This window comes from Emydura macquarii, unplaced genomic scaffold (genome assembly GCF_026122565.2).
Source record: "Emydura macquarii macquarii isolate MOO-44397 ecotype Brisbane River unplaced genomic scaffold, CSIRO-AGI_Emac_v2 contig_1119, whole genome shotgun sequence".
NCBI classification, from domain to species: domain Eukaryota; kingdom Metazoa; phylum Chordata; order Testudines; family Chelidae; genus Emydura; species Emydura macquarii.
Genome location: NW_027131256.1, coordinates 16,766,110 through 16,785,678, shown reverse-complemented (window position 1 = coordinate 16,785,678; position 19,569 = coordinate 16,766,110). Strand labels below are relative to the sequence as shown.

At 38.4% G+C, this 19,569-nt stretch overlaps 1 protein-coding gene across 7 annotated transcripts in view; it reads right to left on the bottom strand.

The window, feature by feature from the left end:
• The window catches only part of EPHA3 (EPH receptor A3), a 550,981-nt gene that overhangs the window by 205,579 nt on the left and 325,833 nt on the right, over nt 1-19,569 (bottom strand). The window lies entirely within an intron of this gene.

Genomic DNA, 19,569 nt, shown 5'->3' with positions numbered 1-19,569 from the left:
TAAGAGAGACAAGATGGGTGAGGTAACATATCTTTTATTGGACCAACTTCTGTTGGTGAGAGAGACAAGCTTTCAAACTATATGGAGCTCTTCTTCAGGCCTGGGAAAGGTAATGCGAGTGTCACAGCTAAATACAAGGTGGAACACATTGTTAAGCATAAGGCGTTAATATATATTTCAAGAGACAATTCAGGATGAAATCAGCTTGTAGCACCTCTGCAGTCATAAGACAAAGAAGGGTTAGTGGGCTACATATTGTTATAAGATGACATAAACCAGTGTCTTTACTGATTCCATGATTGAAGTATCTAGCAAAGTTAGGAATTTAGGTTGCCAGGTTCATCTTTTGAAGGTGTTGCGGAGGTTTCCTTCGAGGACAAAGACAGAGGTTAGATATGGAGTGACTGCTTTGTGAAAAGTGTTTGCCCACAGGTGATTTTGTCTTTTCTAATTTTTCTGTGTGAGTTCATTGAAGAGCATAGTGATTGTTTGCTTTCACCAACATAGTTGTTATTGGGGCATTTGATGCCCCGGATGAGGTACACCACATGTTAAATGGTAACCAGTGATGTCTTTTTAATGTTCATCACTATATATATATATATCCTCATACGTAGTTACTCCAAACAGTTAAAAAGAGTCCCTTACAAGATTTAAAACGACATCTCAAGAGAAATTGATGGTCTATCACTAGACACTGTGGGAATTCATTAGTTCATAATGAATTTTTAGGACTAGAACAGTTTCTTTTGATGACTCTCACAAAAAAGCAACCTACTTCAGAGATTTCTGTTTATTTCACCTGGGACCATGACCCAGTGCACTTTAGCTTTGCTACCACAATTATTAATAAAAATATCACTGCCTTACCTTTCATAGCATCCTAATTACTCAGGTAGTCCCAGTGCTAGATAGGCTCTTACACCATACTCATCATAATGGTATCTTATGAATCTGATATCATCTTATAAATATTTTTTGATATTTTATTTGACACATTTATTTTTTCCCTATTTGCAAAATATTTATGAACCAGTCCCAGTTTCTGCTCCCACATTGTTAAACACAAGTATTTGCAGGTTATTTTACAGAGAAAAAAAATCATCCATTAAAAAAAAAAAAAAGACAAAAACAAATAAACAAACAAAACAAACCCAACCCAAGACTTATAAAACACCTGTTACAATTCCCAAACCTTATTCTTCTAGATTTAAGGGGGACTACACATACACACAGGAATACAACTGTCGTCATATTGAAGTCCGGCTGTTTTTAGCAACTACAGAAATCCATCTTATCCATCACTTTCACTCTTAGACACACACAGACACACACCCCATTAAAAATGCAAACAGTATGTGTTATGGCAGCAACCTGACATATTACGGCTGGGGAGACTAAGCCTTAAAACAGAGCGCCTGCACAGTACAAATTTTGGACTGTGTGAAGTAGATGGAAATAAGTATTTTCAGAGGAACCATACTTACTCTTCAGGACAGATCTAAATTTTTTCCATGGAAATGCCTTCCTCAGCAGTCCCACATCAATGTTGCATTTAAGTTTTGATTCTGATCAGCATTCATCTGATACAGCATCTGCCATCCAATGATCTCAAAGTATTCCATAGTAAGCATTAACTCACTAAGCCTCACAAAATCCTTGCTAGACAGGTAAGTATTACCAATGCTTTACAGGTGGAGAAACTGAGTCACAGAAGAGTCTATCGACCTTTCAAAAGTCACGCAGCAAGTCAGTGGCCAAGTCAGGAATAAAACCAAGGAATAGTTAATCCCAGCTTTCAGTTCTAATAATCAGCATTTCAGGACTTCTAAGAACCAGTCTACATGAAAATATTGAACAAAATATATGCTACAATTACACCAAACTAAAAGTGTCCACATAGGGGTTTGCATGGGATCAACTATGTCAGTTAAAAAAGCAGATTTAAATTATACCAGTGCAATTTCTGTGTGTGGACAAAGACTAAAAGTAAAATATAATTTACATGTTAATCGTCAGCTCTTGCACTTTAACTATGAAATTAGGATTTTCAGGGGAAAAAAGGTCAATTATTGAAATCTCGCAATTAAGATTAAAATTAGACAATTTATAAAGAACAGTTACTAATCTCTATAGTAACTGGAATTCTTTGAGATGTGTGGTCCCTATCTGTATTCCACTCTGGTGTAGTCATGCACCTGAGATGGTCATTTTTGCTAGCAGCATCCATTGGTCTGTGACTGAACTCTTCCTTTCCTTGTTCTCTGGACCAAGGGTATAAGGAGCAATGCTGAGTAAGCATCTCTCCAGTTCCTTCTCTATCACAAATCATGAGTGAAGGATTTGACAGAGAGGAGGAGTAGTGCATGTAGTGGAATACAGAACACATCTTAAAGAACTCCAGTTATTGTACAAGATAGGAATCATTGCTTGAAGAGAAAAAGATATGACTTGACCTATGCATATTCTACTGTGGGTGACTAACAAGCACCACCCACTGAGTAGGAGGGTATGGGGCCCTATGTGGCAATACTGAGACCAACTAGGGAATCTCTTCCATTTAGCTAAATGGCACTTTCTGATGGATTCCTTCCTGCTATTGTTAAGGATGGACTGAATTGTTACCAAACGTGTCTGCTCTAGGTTCAACACCCATGCAAATCCCAAGCTATAAAGTGGAGATAGTCTGGATTGGGATGTTTGATCTTGCCCTTGTCCTGTGTCAATGGGTCTGGAAAAGACTGAATGCTGATGGGTGGATAGCTGACAACTGGAGAAGCATGGTGCAACCAAAATTGTCCAGGCCATCTGAAAACAAGGATGATCACTGCTCTGTCCTGCTGAATCTTGATTACTGTGAAATGTAGGCACAGATAATATGTAAGGAGTTGTATTTATGTATACTAACAATTACGTTGTTAAGGTCTGTGTCTTGCAGCTGGCCAGAAACCTGGTCAGAAACAGGACAAACGTCTCTTGCCTGAAAGAAATCCGTCTCTCTGTCTACATGTCAATTGAATATTGTATGGTTCACAGTGGACAGCTATCTCAGTCTGAGCTGAATGCTAATGAGGGGATTGTGAGATCTTCCACAGAGGGAATTTACAAGTAGAGAAAAACCAGCTGGAAGAAGTCCTATTTACAAGTGAAGACAATGAATTTTTGGACTATAACTGTTGGCAGAGAACTATGCTCAGCATCCTTTACTGAGGGGACAAATGGAGCATGGGTTGTTTGATGAAAAAAGTCTCACAGCATACCTGGCCGAAAAAACAGTCGTGAGTAATACTAGATTCTGGAATGCATGTTAAGATTTTATTTTGTATGTGACCCTTTGTTTTCAATACTTCCATCTACTTGTTATTATTTGAATCTCTCTTCTTCGTTAAATATACTTCTTGTTTCTACTATAAACATATCTAGGTGCTGTGCGTTGAGCAGAATAGTGAAACTGGTAAGCTGATATGTACTATTCCTTTGGGAGTAGTAGACCTGTGAATTCTGAAAATGTCCAGTGAAACAGGGACTGGGCACTTCAGGGGACTGCTCGGAGGTTGTAACGTGCCTGTCATTAACTTGTAAAGAGAAAGTGAGGCCTGAAAGGCTGTGATTGTGTTGCCAGAGGCTGGTGGCACTAGGGAACTGATTCACAGTAGGCACAGACAAGGCTTCCACATGGCAAGGTGCCTCACAACAATACCCCTAGGCAGCATCAGAGCGGCCACCAAATTGCATGGCTCTGAGATGCATCACAGCTCTCAGAGCTCCTGTCAAAATTATTTCTTGACAAGAGGTTGGAAAGGAGGAGTGCTGTGTTTTATTCTCTACATCTCTGCCACTTCTGTGGTAGTTCATATCCCCTTTGGTGATAGTCGGGCTTGTGGTACTGATCTAGGCTTGTGAAGCTGCCTATGACACTTCCACTTCAGTGTCACCATATATATCCCCAGGGAGCAGAGGGTCACCCTTGAATCTTTCTATGACCATAAAGATTCAGTCTTTTCATTAAATAAGCTATTTCCTTCAAATCCTCCACAGTGGATTGAACTTCCCTGGAGAATGAAGTCAGGATTTGCATGGCATAATGATGCAGTTGCCATTGACCTTGAGGCTGTCAACTGTACTCTATAGGGATGTTCTAGCCACCAATCTACTCTCCTTGATAAGGGCTTAAAATTGTGCTCTATCCTCCTAAGTCTACTTGCCTCCGAATTCTGAAATCAGAGAGTAGTTCACAATATCATATTTTGACAGCAAGGCATGGTAATTGGCTATTTGATTTAAATACCTTCCGAGGAGGTCCAAATATTTGGCCTTTTTATCTGAGAGGATGGACCTTGGGTGCCAATGTCTACTCCTTTCAGTTGGCAGCTTGAACCACCAAAAAGGTGTGGGGCAGGATGAGTGGGGAAAAACTCTGCTCCCTTGGCTGTACCAATTCAGGACATTGCAGGGACAGGTCCTTTGGCACCTAGTAAGGTCAGTGAGAAGGATCCAGCATTGGTTGCTGGCCTCAAAGGCCCCAACAGTCCCAAAGGGGATACACCATCCTCTGAGATCAAGGAGATTCTGGATTCTCTAACTGGACTCACATCTCTCAGTGGAGGTGATATTGGTCCCTCCCAATGTCAGATTCACCCAAAGAGGAAAATTTAGGTTCCATTTGTAATAGTGGTGCCATCAGTACCATTGATGCAGAAATACCCCAACTAACAGAAGGAACAGGGGAATGACTTCTGTCATAATGTTCATGGATTGATGGTATCAGCATGTCCCTTGTAAAGATTGGATGTGATAGAAGGGGAGATTCTGAATCCTGAAGCATGATGATATCATCCTGAGTAGTGTATCTATCTATCCCCAGTCACTGGGGGTGGGAGAGAAGGAAGACTCTTCTCCCTGTGCATCTTCAGAACTAGTGTAGAAAGGTCCTTGAAAGTTGATGTCTCCTTATGTGAGAATGATGGTGCATGTGGTTTTTGGTGCTTGTACTTTGTCAGCACCAGTTGTTGTCCTGGTCTTGGCTCAGGTCTCTTCTTGCTCAGTACCAAAGGTCCCGCTCCTGTCAATGGTGCAATTGATATGGTCAATATAAAGACACTCAATCTTTGGAGCGTACAGGTCAGAATAGTGACTCTTGTGGGATCTTGATCCTTCCAGAACTGGGCACAGAGTCACCTGGCTTGGAAAGTGTTGGGAAGAAGTCCTCCTCTTGGAGGTGGTTCTGGAGGGGGATTTCTCTTTAGGCTTTTGAGAGGGCTTTCTACCCTCATAGTGAGTCTTGATCACCTCTGTATCACAAATGGTAGTGCTAGCAGCTTGCTCCTCAATACCTCTGCCCAGTGTATGGGGGAAAGAGGGTCTGCCCAGCCCAGATCAGACTGGGGCCTTTATGCACTCTCCATGAGGTGCTTCCAAAGTCTGAACTCCTGCGCTTGCTAGGTTAGGCTGGGAAGAGAGCAGCAGATACAGCACTTAGTGGACGTATGAGCTTCTCTAAGGCAGTAAAGGCACCTTTAATGGTCATCGCTAAACTGGGAAGGACTGGTGGCAGGAAATACAGTTTTTGAAGCCAGTAATCCTGGACATACTCTTTGCCTTGTACCGGGGAGTGTGCATGGGGGGAGAGGGCTTGGAATGAGAGGATCCCAAAACCTCAGGCTAAACTAACTACTAACAACTAAGAACTAATCACAAATCTTTATATTTGCAATATTTAGAGATTAGAAGTTGAAGGGTCAGAAAGGAACTGGAGAGGCAGTCAGTCCACACCACCCCTTATACCCTCAGTCAAAGCACAAGGAGAGAAAGAGCACAAATGCAGACCAAAGGACACTGTTAGCAAAAATTCCTCTGGTCTCAGGTGCATGGAGTGCATGAGTAGCCACAGCTGAATATAAATAGGGACCAGCACTTGAAGAACAGGTATTTTTCTGGAAATTTAAAGCAGTTCACAATCATTTACAATTGATTTATTTACCACCATCTACATTAATATATACATTAATATACACTTCCTATGGAAAATACAAACAAAATAGGAACTCTATTTGCAGAATTGAATCATCTAAATAGAAGATGTGATTTTACTAAAGTAATTTCATTGCAGTTCTCCCCCCACCCTAACCCAACACCTTTCTAATCTGCCATGTTTACATAAGCACTTGAATGTAGACATATAAATTGTATCATAAAGCAAACAGCAACTGTATCTTCTCCACATAAAAGGTTGCAAAGAGCAATTATAATTTCATTAATTTGTAGTGAAGGCCAAATTGCATGTAAATTATTGCAGACTGCCATTTCAGTCCACTTGCACAAACAGCAAGACTCCAAATACTGAGACACTTCTGAATAAAGAGCTCATTTCTGTTTCTATTGAAGTTAAAATGTTTCCTATTGACTTCAATAGATACATCAGTGGGCCCCAAAATGCAGTATTATGAGCCCTAAATTATACTCTTCATGCAAGAGACAAAGCAGGTTGAGGTGATATCTTGTATTGGACCAGTGTCTGTTGATGAAAAGGACATGAGCTCTCCAAAGAGCTCTTATTCAGTTCCAAAGAGCTCAAAAACTTCTCTTTTTCTCCAGTTAAAGTTATTACTCTAACCACCTTGTCTCTCTCATACAATAGCGCAATACAATACAATCGCACAATACAATACAATCGCACAAGTTAGCAATCCTGACTAAATGAGACAGCTGTTCTTAGTGCTAACTTTACTGACTTAAATGAAGGACAACCCAGCCACATTTACTATAAAACTTCTAATCCTATGAAAGCATATATGCATAATTTATATCTGCCTTTTTGATCAATCATATCCTATGGGACTTCTCATGACCGAGATTGCTCTGAACATGGCTAATCCCAAGGCTCCATGTTGTTTAACTGTTGCTAAGTGCTACATTCATGCCCTAGTTCATACTATCAGAAGAGTGAGCAAGCAAGCTCTCTTTAATGTAAAGGTCACTGAGATATAAATCATCAACCTCCCACCAGAGCTGCAGTTATGGTACTCCCTTTATGATGCACTTGAACTCTGTTGGTATAGAAAAGGAAGATCAGCTAATGCTCAAATAAATTCAGGTCTCCTAACATGCAGCACTGCTTGTTGGCACCAGTAAACGTGTTTCTATTTTTTAATCACATGTTGGTAACTGATAAAATAAATAGCCACTTGAACTTCTAATTATAGTATATGGATATTTCAGCTTGTTAGGGAGAGGTAAATGCCAGTCAAATATTTTCTGATTATTGTACCAGTTAAAGGCTAAGTATCAAAGGGGAAACAATTAAGCACCCTATTTCAGAGCATCGTTACACAGCATCTTTGATAAGAGAGAATGTAATTTTACATGTAATGATTTATAGACTGAAATCACAGAACTAGGTAGAAAGCTTAGTTGAGGAAGAGAGAAATAAAGAACAAACATGAGAATAAGTTGCTTTCAGCTGAAATTTGAAAATAGAGTGTAAAAACTGAAGAGAGACAGATAATACGAGTTGCAGTGGGGAAGGCTGTCATTTTAGTAGTGAGATTATGAAAAGGGCCAGAGATAAAGTGGAGAGAAGATTAGAAAGACACAAAATGAAAAGAGTATGGAAGCCTTTACAAATAATAGGACACTTCTGAACTGGACCCAGAAATACCAGTAAATACAAACCCCAGTGGAGTTATTTGAGAACTGCAGTGATATGATCACAGTTCTTTGTGCATGTGAAGTAGAGGGCAGCATTCTGACTGTGCAAGGACCTTGAAAGCTTGGACTTCAAGATGTCACAGAAAAGGAAAATACAATAGCCAATATGAGGAGATGATGACGACGACCTAGGTAAAGATCTAGGCAGAAGTGGAAATAAAGCAGTGGCATAGATAGGTAATGATGTGGCAGAAACATGACATGAGGAAGAAGAAAAATTCAAGTTCAAGGCAGATAATTACAGACTGAGGCAAACAGGAGGTCTGAGTTCAGGAAAAAACTGGAGGAGACAGCTGTGCTTGAGGATGTGCCTCTTTTCTCAAGATAGCATTTTTATCTTTGAAAATGTTTTGTTGAAAGAAGGAGAGAGCGAGCCACACATTTACTTCGTCAAGATAATCAGGAAAGGAGGATGGAGAGAAGTCATTAAAATGTGTTGAGAGATGTTTAAAACTAAGTACCATCAGCATAAAGAGGCCAAATGACAGGAACTTATCAACCGTGTGGAAAGACCACTCAAACTTTGGCTCTTCCCAGCTGTCCAAAATTAGGTATTTTTGAAGTGTTCCAATCTGAAGTTATATATTTCTCAGATGATTCCAACTCAGCACCCTCACCCGGTTATCCTATTGCCTCTGGACAAGACTTTTTCTTGCCTCCTTCCCTCAGGATGATTATTCTAATACTGTTAGTATACATAGCACTATACAGAACAAACAAAAAAGGTTTGCTTACCTCAGAGACCCAGAAAATCCAACCCAGAAATATATGATACATAGGAAACTGTTTGGGCATGAGACTATATGGACACACTCAACCATGACATTTCTTTGATCCTTTCATTCACGCTTTCCACATCTCCGTATAACCTGCCACCAGCTACACTGTTACATTAAACCCTTATTCTGCAATATCACACTAAGGGTCCACTCTGAGTCAAGGAAGCAAGGTGGATAGAAAGATTATATAGCAGAATAGGCTCATGGCAGCATTAAAATGGAGCAGTGAAATTGTGACTAGACAATTTTCTTTTACGACAGGGATTAGGAAAAAGATCTAGAGGGGGCAACTGATTAAAGAAGTAATGAATGGCCATTATTTAGTTGTAGAAAGTTTGGAGTGGGGTGGCAGTTTTGTGAAGAGGTTGAGGAAGAGAGTTGGTTGCGACATTGGCAAGTAAATAGGATTTTGTATTTATATAGGGAGACCAGATAGCAAGTGTGAAAAATCAGGACAGGAGGATGAGGGGTAATAGGCGCCTATATAAGAAAAAGCCCTGAATATCAGGACTGTCCCTATAAAATCAGGACATCTGGTCACCCTATATTTATATAATTTAACCAACAATGACAGATGAGACCGAAAACTGAATTTTGGTCTTGGTTATAGCAGTGTACAATCCAGAGCAACTTCATTCTCCTCAATGGAGTTACTTTGCTTTTTCGCTGGTGTAACTCAGAAGAGAATCCGGTCCACACTACGTTACTTCTAGACTATGTCCAACTTGGCTTCAGATCATAGCATTGTTTGCATACTGTGCTCTGCATCACCATTACCATAAGTAAGCAACAACCTATTAAACAGTATGATTGAGATTTTCAAAGGCACCTAAAGGAAGCCTAATTTCCATTGAATTTCAATAGGAGTCATGGGTCTAACTCCCTTAAATTCCTTAGATAGTCTTAGGCAATAGGCTGAACAATATATTTTTACAAGTTTCTTTATTATTTATTTGTTACAAAAATGTCATATTTGATGTGATTTGACACAAGCACTGTTTACATTTCTTTCAACTATTCCTTATGTTTAGACCACTGTTTTTGTAATGGTTGGTAGTTAAAATATATATAAATGAACATATCAGACACACAGCACCATACCCCCCTATAAAACACACCAAGAACATGTTGCTGAGAAAAATCAAAGGGAAACCAACAACTGGAAGCACAGATACTGGAAGCACATGAAGATTGTTTCGTGTCCTAACAAGCCCCAGACATGCTGAGCAGAAGGGGGGAAGTCACCACCTAATTCCACATAAAAAAAATAAATTTTGTCTGATATTCTTGTCGTCAGCATAATTGACTTGTACCACCTGTGAGCTCCTCACACCGGCAACAGCAGAAGCACCAGCACAGAGCTCCTAGCAGAGGCAACAGAATTTGATAATGTTCAACACTTTTGTAATGCTCGGTCTCGTGATTTTCTCCACAGTACTCAGTAAAAGTTTGCAGCAAAGAAGGAAAAACGTCTTTAGTACATATGTCTGGGAGATGAATAGATACACATTTTTATACTATTTTTCCTGCCTTCTGCCATTTATTCAAACAATTCCCTTTCCAAACAATACAATCACTGCAGCGGGAATCTCGGATTTCAGATAGTCTGTATGAGAACATTAAAATTTTACTGACTGAATACAAAGGGACTAATAATATCATTGTTTGCTTGGTTGCCAAGTAATTGCACCAACGAATGGTAAACCAAAAGTAATGGAACATTTTAATAACGCACAGCTCAGTTTCAGTGCCTAAAATCTACAGGATTAGTGTAGGCAATGGGTGAGTTTTATTTAATTTTTTTTTTTTTAATTTATAATTCTTGTGTAATCCAGTTCTGGCTTACATTGTAAACACAAGTGCCTACAGTTCGGTATCTATAGCCATATTTCAGCACCTAAGTGGCCTGATATTCGGAAGTCCTGAGCATCCTTGATGTAATTCAGTTCCTAGAGGTAGAGATCGCCTGTCACCAATAATGGACAGGCATAGTAATTCATATTAATTTGTATTATATTAGACCTGGTTAGAAAATGGATATATTTCTTGATAGAAAATTTTGATTCTTTCTCAAGAAAACGAAGACTGGATTTCAAACAAAAAGTTTGACCAGAACACTCAAAATTATCAGCAGAAAGCAGATAGTTTGTGTGAAAAAAATTTGTTGTGTCAAAAAACCAATTTTCCATCAAAAACAGTTTGGAAAAATTTTGACAAGCCCTATATCACACCCTGAACAAGTACAGTTGATAGAATTAATTAGTGTCACTAATCGATAGTGAGTGCATTTCACTTCACTTCACTGCTTTTTGAATTAAAAAAATTCAGTCAACCAGTATTTTCTTAATTAAAGCTTGGTTCTACTGAGATCCTACCCAAATTGTAAGAGTAAACAAAATATCTGGTAGTGAGAAAACTGAGCACTATGTAACCATCAAGAGCTACGGAAAGACCTTTGCAAGGTATCTCACATAAACCCTTGATTCTCCATTTGGTGGAAACTGAAACTAACCTAAGGCCCTTAATCTTGCTCTCCAAAGGAGCAGTGCCATTAACTTTAACAGGAATAGGAACAGGCCCTGGAGGTGGAGACACTGGAAGAGACCTCTTTCTGCTATGAGGCTTCCAAATCAGAATCAAAGCTTGCTGAAAAACAGTACAAATACTGTTATAAATAAAAAAAAAAAAACCTAAATAAACAAACAAACCCTACTAGCCAAACCATGACCATTAGCACAAAAGTACTTCTTTCTTTTTAGTTAAAATTTTGTGGCACTATTAAAACATTTCAGAAATGTTCTGCTTTTTTCCTCCTTAATTAGCTAAAATATAATTGGCAATATTAAATACCTTATCTACTATATATCATTGCAACATAAGGGATGAACCTGAAAACTTTATGCTCAAGAACATTCATCGCTCATTCAAGTATAGTAGTCTGGTTAATTTTAACTCGACCACCCTTGTGAGAAGGACTATTTTTGTGAGTTAGGGTTTTGGAGGATCAGGCCCTAAATCGCTATCTATGTATGATATGGGAAATACACTCATACTTTTATTTAATTTCTACTTTCCACCCTGTTAAAGACCTCATATGATTTTGTATGTTTTTTAACAACATTTTTGGAAAGAGCATTTCAAACATTGAAGATAAAAATGAATGTGTGCGCCATTTTGTTTTTAAGATGACAGTACTTAGTTTTCTAGTAAATGTTTTAACTTGGGCAAATACGGATCGGTATGGAAAGTATCATGATACCACAGTCCCTGTATCTTCCCTTTCATTTCATCATACAGTAACCATTCAACATCCCAACATGCAGAACTGGGAAGGGCAAGAAATAATAAGGTAAATATGGCTGAGTTATTATGTGAATGCCAAAACATTACATGTAGAAATCCTTGGACAATGGCAATGCAGGATTTTGTAGGGGACCCGAAAAGTAACATGTAAATTGCAAAGACCGTCCAGGACTCCCCTAGTGCACATTGTGGTATAGTGTGAGATGGGGCTGTGATGCTGGCAGACCAAGTGCCAGCTCATGCCAAGGCCTCACTGAACACTTCCAAATACATAGCTAGAAACTTGTCTTGCTTACCTGTGTGTTAGCATCATCAAAATAAATATTAGATATTAAGTTGATAAGAATGTGTTTAGTGTTGATTGGATAGGATGCTGCATGTATTGATCCCACATATAAACCTCTATAGCCTATGGTATAAAATTATATTGAATCTTTTCATTGTAAACCTCTTTAATTGTGTAACTCCCCAAAACAGGAAAAGCAACATTAATTAAAGTAAAGAGCCAATCCTGCATACAAGATGGCCCATTGAAGGCAAATGAGATATTGCGTAGCCTCAAAGGACAGAAGCCCTATTGACTGCATTCCTAATTCCCTCCAGGAAGGCAAGACCTACATATGAACCCATCCCATCAGTTTGGACTCTGGGATGGAGGGGATAAAAATCCCTGACAAGGAGAAACTGGATCTCTCTCTCTTTTTGCTGTTAGGATTCGCACAGGGTTGGAGTTATGAAACAGAAGCAGAAACAGGTCCCCAGGGTCAATCTGCTTTAGCCCTAAAAGACATTCAGTGCTGACAGATTACTACAACTGTAATCTTTTGGAACAACAGACTGTAACTCTTTTGTGTGTACATGTTGCCTGCTTTAATTTGTAAATAAATCTCTCATTTCGTTTTCCTAGTTAATGAATCCTTAATTAGTTTACTATAGGATTGGCTACAAGCGTTGTCGTTAGTGTGAGATCTGAGATACAAACTGACCTGGGGTAAATGACTGGTCTCTTGGGACTGGGAGAAACCTGACACTTGTCATCTTTGGGATATAGCAAACTGTCACTTAGTCCAGCATGCCTGGGTGGCAAGATATTCCTCTTGGGCATTCCAGTCTATCTGCAATTCCATGGTAAGACTGTTATAGTGCTTCAGGAGTTCACATTTGTTACTGGGCTGGTGAAATCTAATTATAGAACATACCACCATTTTGGGGTGTCTGCCCTATTTTTTGACAGTCTGCCCTGTGGTTGTCACTCATGGTAATGAACACTCCAGACAGAGTGACAGGGGCATAAAAGAATTCAAACAAATGGAATAATTTCATATATTGGCTAAAATTTTAAGAAAATGTTGATTGGAACCAAGAATTCTGAATGCCTGAGTTAAAGAAAACCCTATTTCTGACTAACATAATAGAAAAAATATTCCAAATCAGATCTTCAATATTTAAACATTGTCCTAATGGTGTTGCTAAAATCACTGAGGCTGAATCTCATAAATACCTATCAGTTGAGACCAGAGACTACATGATCAAATTTGGAAGGTTTAGCTATTTTTTCATTAATTTCCTCTATATTTGGTGTTCAAGAGCCAACGAAAATTGCTTAGCAGGCTTGGGTCTTCTGTTTTCCTTCTCCAGATTGGGGAAAAAAATCTATTTCATACACAAGAGAATGGAGATGCATTCCAATACTTTTCCCATTAAAATATACATGCATAAAAATCACCACCCTAACAAAATGCACAAATCCATACAGACCCTTATGTGCTTTTCTAACGCCTTTTCAACAGACTGTGCTTTCATGCTAACTAAATGTACAGTGCAGATGAAATAGCATTACCATAAAAAAAAATTAAGCCGAACAGAGAAGACATTGTCACATTGTTTAAAGAAAGACGTACAAGCACAAAACTAATTACCACAGAATTCTGTTCTCAGATTAATATGACGGACCTAGATTCAGTATTCTGCTCTCCCTCTCTGTAAAGGCATCCCACTGAAGTGTGTAGGATTTGGGAGGTGGAAGGAAAGCAAAACAATAAGCATTGAGAAATTCCATGTGTCTCTAAGAGCAGAACTATGTTCTTATTCTACCCAAAAGTTACATTTAACCTGGACTAAGTAAAACAATATTAGAATTAGAATGGGGACAAAATCAGAACCATTTATCTAAGCTTCTCCCATTCTCTGTTGGAAGATTTTGATAGAGCAAGATACAGATGCAAAATATCCGGGCGTTAGTTTTAGTTAGGAAAACAAGAGCCCAACCAACAAACTTTCACTAGACAAGCACATCTCCAGATTTGTCCATACTTATTTGCAAAAGAAATGGGCAAAATCAGAAGAAAAAAACCTTACCCAACCCTGTCTTCCTCAAGCTTTCTATGTTCTGATAAGATAGGACATGAACCAAACTACTTCCAATTTTTGCGTGGGTTTTCTGAAAAACAAATGCTGACAGCAAGCTTTTAGGAACAAAAAGCTATCCATTTTTGCCCATATCTTAACAGAACATGCTCATATAAATGTTTGCTTCCTCTATATAGCAGTACTTTGGAAACTGTGTATGAAAATGGTCTCTATCTACTGTAAAAATCGAATACCAATAAAATACACAACCACAATAATTGAAACACCCATTTTTAACTAAACAGACCTAGTTAAGACAGAGCATAGCAATTAAGGATTTACACAAATTCTACATAATACATAAATTCTGACTATCCTCCAACATCTCGGTCTATTTTTCTTCCAGTGTAGGGGAACAGTCTGTTTCTTTCACTTTTAGCTTAAGGGAATGTGATATTACCCTGCATTTGGAAGGATACAAAAGAAGGGAACCTCTCCTTTCAGCTTCGAAAAAGTATGCACGTTATATAGACACACACAGATATGTTATATACATACATGTGTGTCTGCAAGACAAAAAGATGGGGATATTAGACCAAAGTAAGAAATCCTTCACTTATCTTCATATGCTTTAGTTATTACTATTTTTGCATCTCTCTGGTTCAGTGACTAGACACTTAATAGTCCATCTGATTCCATTTCAAGATATTTGCCTTTTACACTCCTGAAAGCAACATTTGCTAAATCACGAAAAAATAAATACAGCTCTTCTGAAGAAACTGTATGAACACTTAACTTTCTAACATAGGGGATGTAACAAGATTTCCAAATACACCATTTAGATGCCCAGTTCAGAAATTAGGCAAACAAAACTATATTTACGGTTCTTTCCTTTTAACTGTACTTCTTGGTAAAGAGATTTCAATTTTTTAAGATATGAAAACTATTTAAAAAGCTATTAGATTTTGTAAAGTGTTCTATCACAATAAGCCCCCTGGCTGAGGTCTCTAGTGGTTATCTTAGTACATAAAAACAGCACCTTTCATCCGAAGGCACTTTACAAACCAGATATAGGACAATTCTCTACTTCACCGAAGCTACTTAAGGAATACAATACAGCAGCTGTTTAGCACAATGCGTACTTCAGTGAACAGAATTTTATCCAAGTTGGAACTTGCCAAGGCACTGAGCAGAGCTGTCCTTGGGCTGATGAAAAATTCCATTGAAATCTTTAGTAACAAGCAACCATGTCCTTGGGTTTTTCACTTCATCTGGAGTACTCCTAGCATGACGCTGGGCTCCTGGTCAATAATTATTAATTATTATTATTAAAATTAGTTTTTAGTGCTTTTCCTTTTAACTATCTGATGATTCACTAATACAACCTCCTGCAACAACCAAAGTTTTTCCTGGAAGACAATCAAATAAATCCTGATCTACCTAAACCCTACTTATTTACTGAGAAGGGAATTTACGGTGGTATGATTAAAAAATGACTATGGTACACAGGTTAGAGTCTGGGTACCAGTTCTAGTCCTAACTATCATTTGCTTGGCAGGTATCTAGGGACAAGTCAAATAATCCATCTGTACCTTAGCGTCCCCATCTGTAAAATGAGGAAAATCTTTGCGACAAAAGTGCCTTACAAGTGCAAATTGTTATTTCAATTTTGTGTCCTCACCTGCAGCTCAGAATGAATAATTTATATCATAGTGAATTTTCACACTGCATAACTTGCAAAGGTAAAGTCTGTGGCTTAATCTGTCCCAGTTTTAGCAAACTGGCATAGTCCAAATATATTCCTACATTTGCAGATAAAAGAGATGATCATACCAATTTAGCAACCTTAAAAATATAAGCTTATCCTTTTCAATATCATGTACAGCTCAAGAAGAAAGAAAAAACCCTAATTATGGAGAGATTATTTGAAGAGAAAAAGGCCACTATCATAATAAGAGGGAATAATATTTGCCACACTGTAGCATTATGAAATTCATGTTTGGAAAATCTTTGCAGTTTTTGGCTTTCCTTTTGCCAGCACAAAAATGTGTTTACATCAGACTTCACAAACAGGTGCGTAATATATCATTTCCTTGGTACACTTTGTCTTTCGAAACAATATATTACTACACAATGGAATTTCCTATAGAAATCCCAATTCACTACATGTACTCCTATTGTCATTTAACACGATTCTGAATGTACAGTGAAATTCAGTAGTGCTGTGCTGAATGAAACTGTAAAAAGCACCAGCTGGCTGAATTAGAAATGGCATTCTTCCAGGTCTCGAATGTCTTATTTATATACAATGGAATTCTGCCAGGTGTTTAATATTTAAGGCTAATAAATATAATTGGCAGTTCTGCTACACAAAGACAAGTAACACAAATATGTACAAAATACTTCTCAAAGGAAAATTTTGATTTGTACTTATTTCTTGTGATTGAACTCAAGACAGGCTGAGAAGCTATGTTTTAAGCAACTTTTATATTAAAAAATCCAAACAATATTTTCTTGTTTTGTCAATGGAAAATGAATAAACAGAAAGCTAGGCATCTTCATGCCAGCAGCTGTAAACCCAACAAAGCCTTCTACAAGTATGTGCCATGGTTAAAGAGGAATCAGTGAGGATGAGGAGCAAACACAGGATATTAAGCAAAAGAAAATTTAGGATGAACATCAGGAAAAGTTTCCTGTTGTTGAGAGTTACAGCTCTATGATCTGTCTTTCAAAGGAACTGGTGTTACCCCATGACTTGGAATATTCAAACTATAGCCCAATCCTACAATTGACTCCATGAAGTGGGCCCTTGCTCCCATATGGAGTCCCTTGGATTCTGACTCAATTGTAGGATTGGGGTGCTATGCTTGTAACATCCAAACTACTCCTAAATCATTGTAAAACAAATGGTTGGGAACAATTCTGCGCTGTAAAGCAATGCAATAGGTGTCCCAATGGCTCTTTTCCATCTGTAACATCTAGGATTCATTGGAATGCTCTCCCCTCTCCTTGGCAGAAATGATCGAGAAATGAAAAAAATTGATTGCACAGAGCTTCATTAGCTCTAAATAACTTCATATACAAACTATTTCATTTGAAAATCTGGGGGAAATGATACCTTTTCTTCGTTGGAAAGTACACTGAGATCTGCAGATGACAGGCACTACATAAGAACAACAGAAAGTATTTTTACTTCCCTATCCATTGAGGGCCATTCCCACCTCCCTAATACCAGATTTGTAGTTAACCCTAGTCACACCTGCCACAATGAGTTAGGAGGAATCAAACAAGATCTCAGCTGCTAATGAGGTGGCTCAACCACAGAATCTTGTCACCCTGTTACAATAGGATGGTAAACGCTGACTTCTTTATGGTAACCACTGTAAGTGAAATGCTCTTTCCTGTAGAAGGCAAATAAATAAATCTCGAACATGGAAAACAGCGTTTGTATCTCTACAGGCCATTCAGGCTTCATAGTAGCCAATAATTGATTATTTAAAAAAAAAAAAACCCACATACTATAAGTGAGAGAGATTTCCAGAAGCATACTGAACACTCTGTGTACCTGTGTGATGACAAACGTAAAAGCAGTAAAAATAAATACACAGAAAATGGAATCATAGGAGAAAGACAGTGAACGATATAAACAGAAAGTAAGTATGGTCTTGTGTTTATATCTTAAGATGTTGGAAGAAAGAAGATTTGAGTTTTACTACTCACTCTGCCACTGACTTGATGTGCAATCCTTGACAAGGTATTTAATGCTATGGCTCAGTTTCCTCCTCTGTAAATTGGTGACACTAGTACTTACTTACCTCAAAGGCCATGTGGTGAGACCTAATTCACTAATGCTTGTACATCACTCTGACGTACTTGGCTGATGCTACAAAAATCATACTAAGACGACAAGTAAAAATATTAAAGTTTATTTAAAGTTTATTTTCCTTATTCTACTAGCTTCACGTTCTAAAATCCAGAAACCTCCTATGGTTTTGAAAATTAACCACACTTTGAAAGCAGAGCTGACTCACTATTCATATAAAGCTATATAAGTAAATATCCTTCTAAAAAGACCCATTATTAACTTATCAAATGCTGTGTCAAAGGGCAATGATGATAATTATATTTTCATTGTAATGCCATGTCTTAAGCAATTTGACAAAGTTACTTCTGTGCATGTACATTTTCAGTCATTTCAACTGTAAAATATGTTTTTCTTTCATATAAAAAAATTAGGGTTTGACATTTCACATTTTGGGAAGAGGAACTGTTTTTTATTTAGACATAAAAAAAGAAAAATGGAGTCTAGGAATCTTGGGAGTAATCTCCAGGTGTTTTTATCAACTGCACTGCTAGCCATGTTGCCCTTAACCTCTTGTAATGGCGTGGAAATCACCCCAGTACACCAGTTTCGGTCAGCTGTGAAGCCACAGGTGAGCTCTACCACAGTTTCCCTTCAATCAGACTATAAACATGTCCAGACACGTTTTTATCACAAAGCGCCCCCTTTGCAAGGGTTTCAATTATTAACAACAGTGATGGGATTTCCTCCCAAGGGCCTCTCATTTCTGAGGCTGCTTCCTCTCTATGCATATCCTCCGTAGACTCAGAGATATAGCTGTCTGCTAGAACTTTCAAACCCTTGAAGGGCCATGCCACATGGCAGTGGGCTGACCACTAAGTATTACTGCCCTTAAAAGGTAGACTGCCCCATCGCACTTCTCATGGCCCTAGAATACAACTAAAATGACTGCTTTTAATACGCTGCATTATGCATGTTAGAACAACTCCTGCTCAGTTTAATTTAATTTTAATTTCTGAAAAGTAAGCAAAGCTGTCTTAACCAGGATTTCAACAAGGATCTCCTCAAACCTAGGGCTTCAACCAATTTTCAAGCTCCTATCATACAATAGGCTAAAAATCCACCACTTGGTGAGATGATATATACTCATATCATAGTGTGATAGGTTATACACACAGAACTATGAAAAAAAAAAAAAAGAGAGGCGTATGATGCAAATATAGTTTTGTAGGCAAGAAAGCAATAGTCATTCATAATGACGACGTGAGGAGGCAGTTTTCAGGTCTCAAGTAGGTGTAATCTAACATACCATTAATTTTTACCATAAAATGGTGGCTCAAAACATCCAAAATCTTGCAAGATTATTTCTTCTCATGAGATTGCCTCCATTTTGTGCTGCATATGTAGCCCAGGCCAGATTTCCAATTAGGCACAGTAGGCAAGTGACTAGGGGTGCCTAAACAGTGGTTGATTACCGCACGGGCCAACAGGGCCCATGCCCAGGGGCCCCAGCCAAATTGGGGGCCCCACCTGAGTGCTGGAACTCTGGCTCCTCCTCTTCCCTGAAGGCCTGACCCGCAGCCAGGCTGGAAACTGCAGCCCAGGGGTGAGCATATTTCCCCTGCTCAG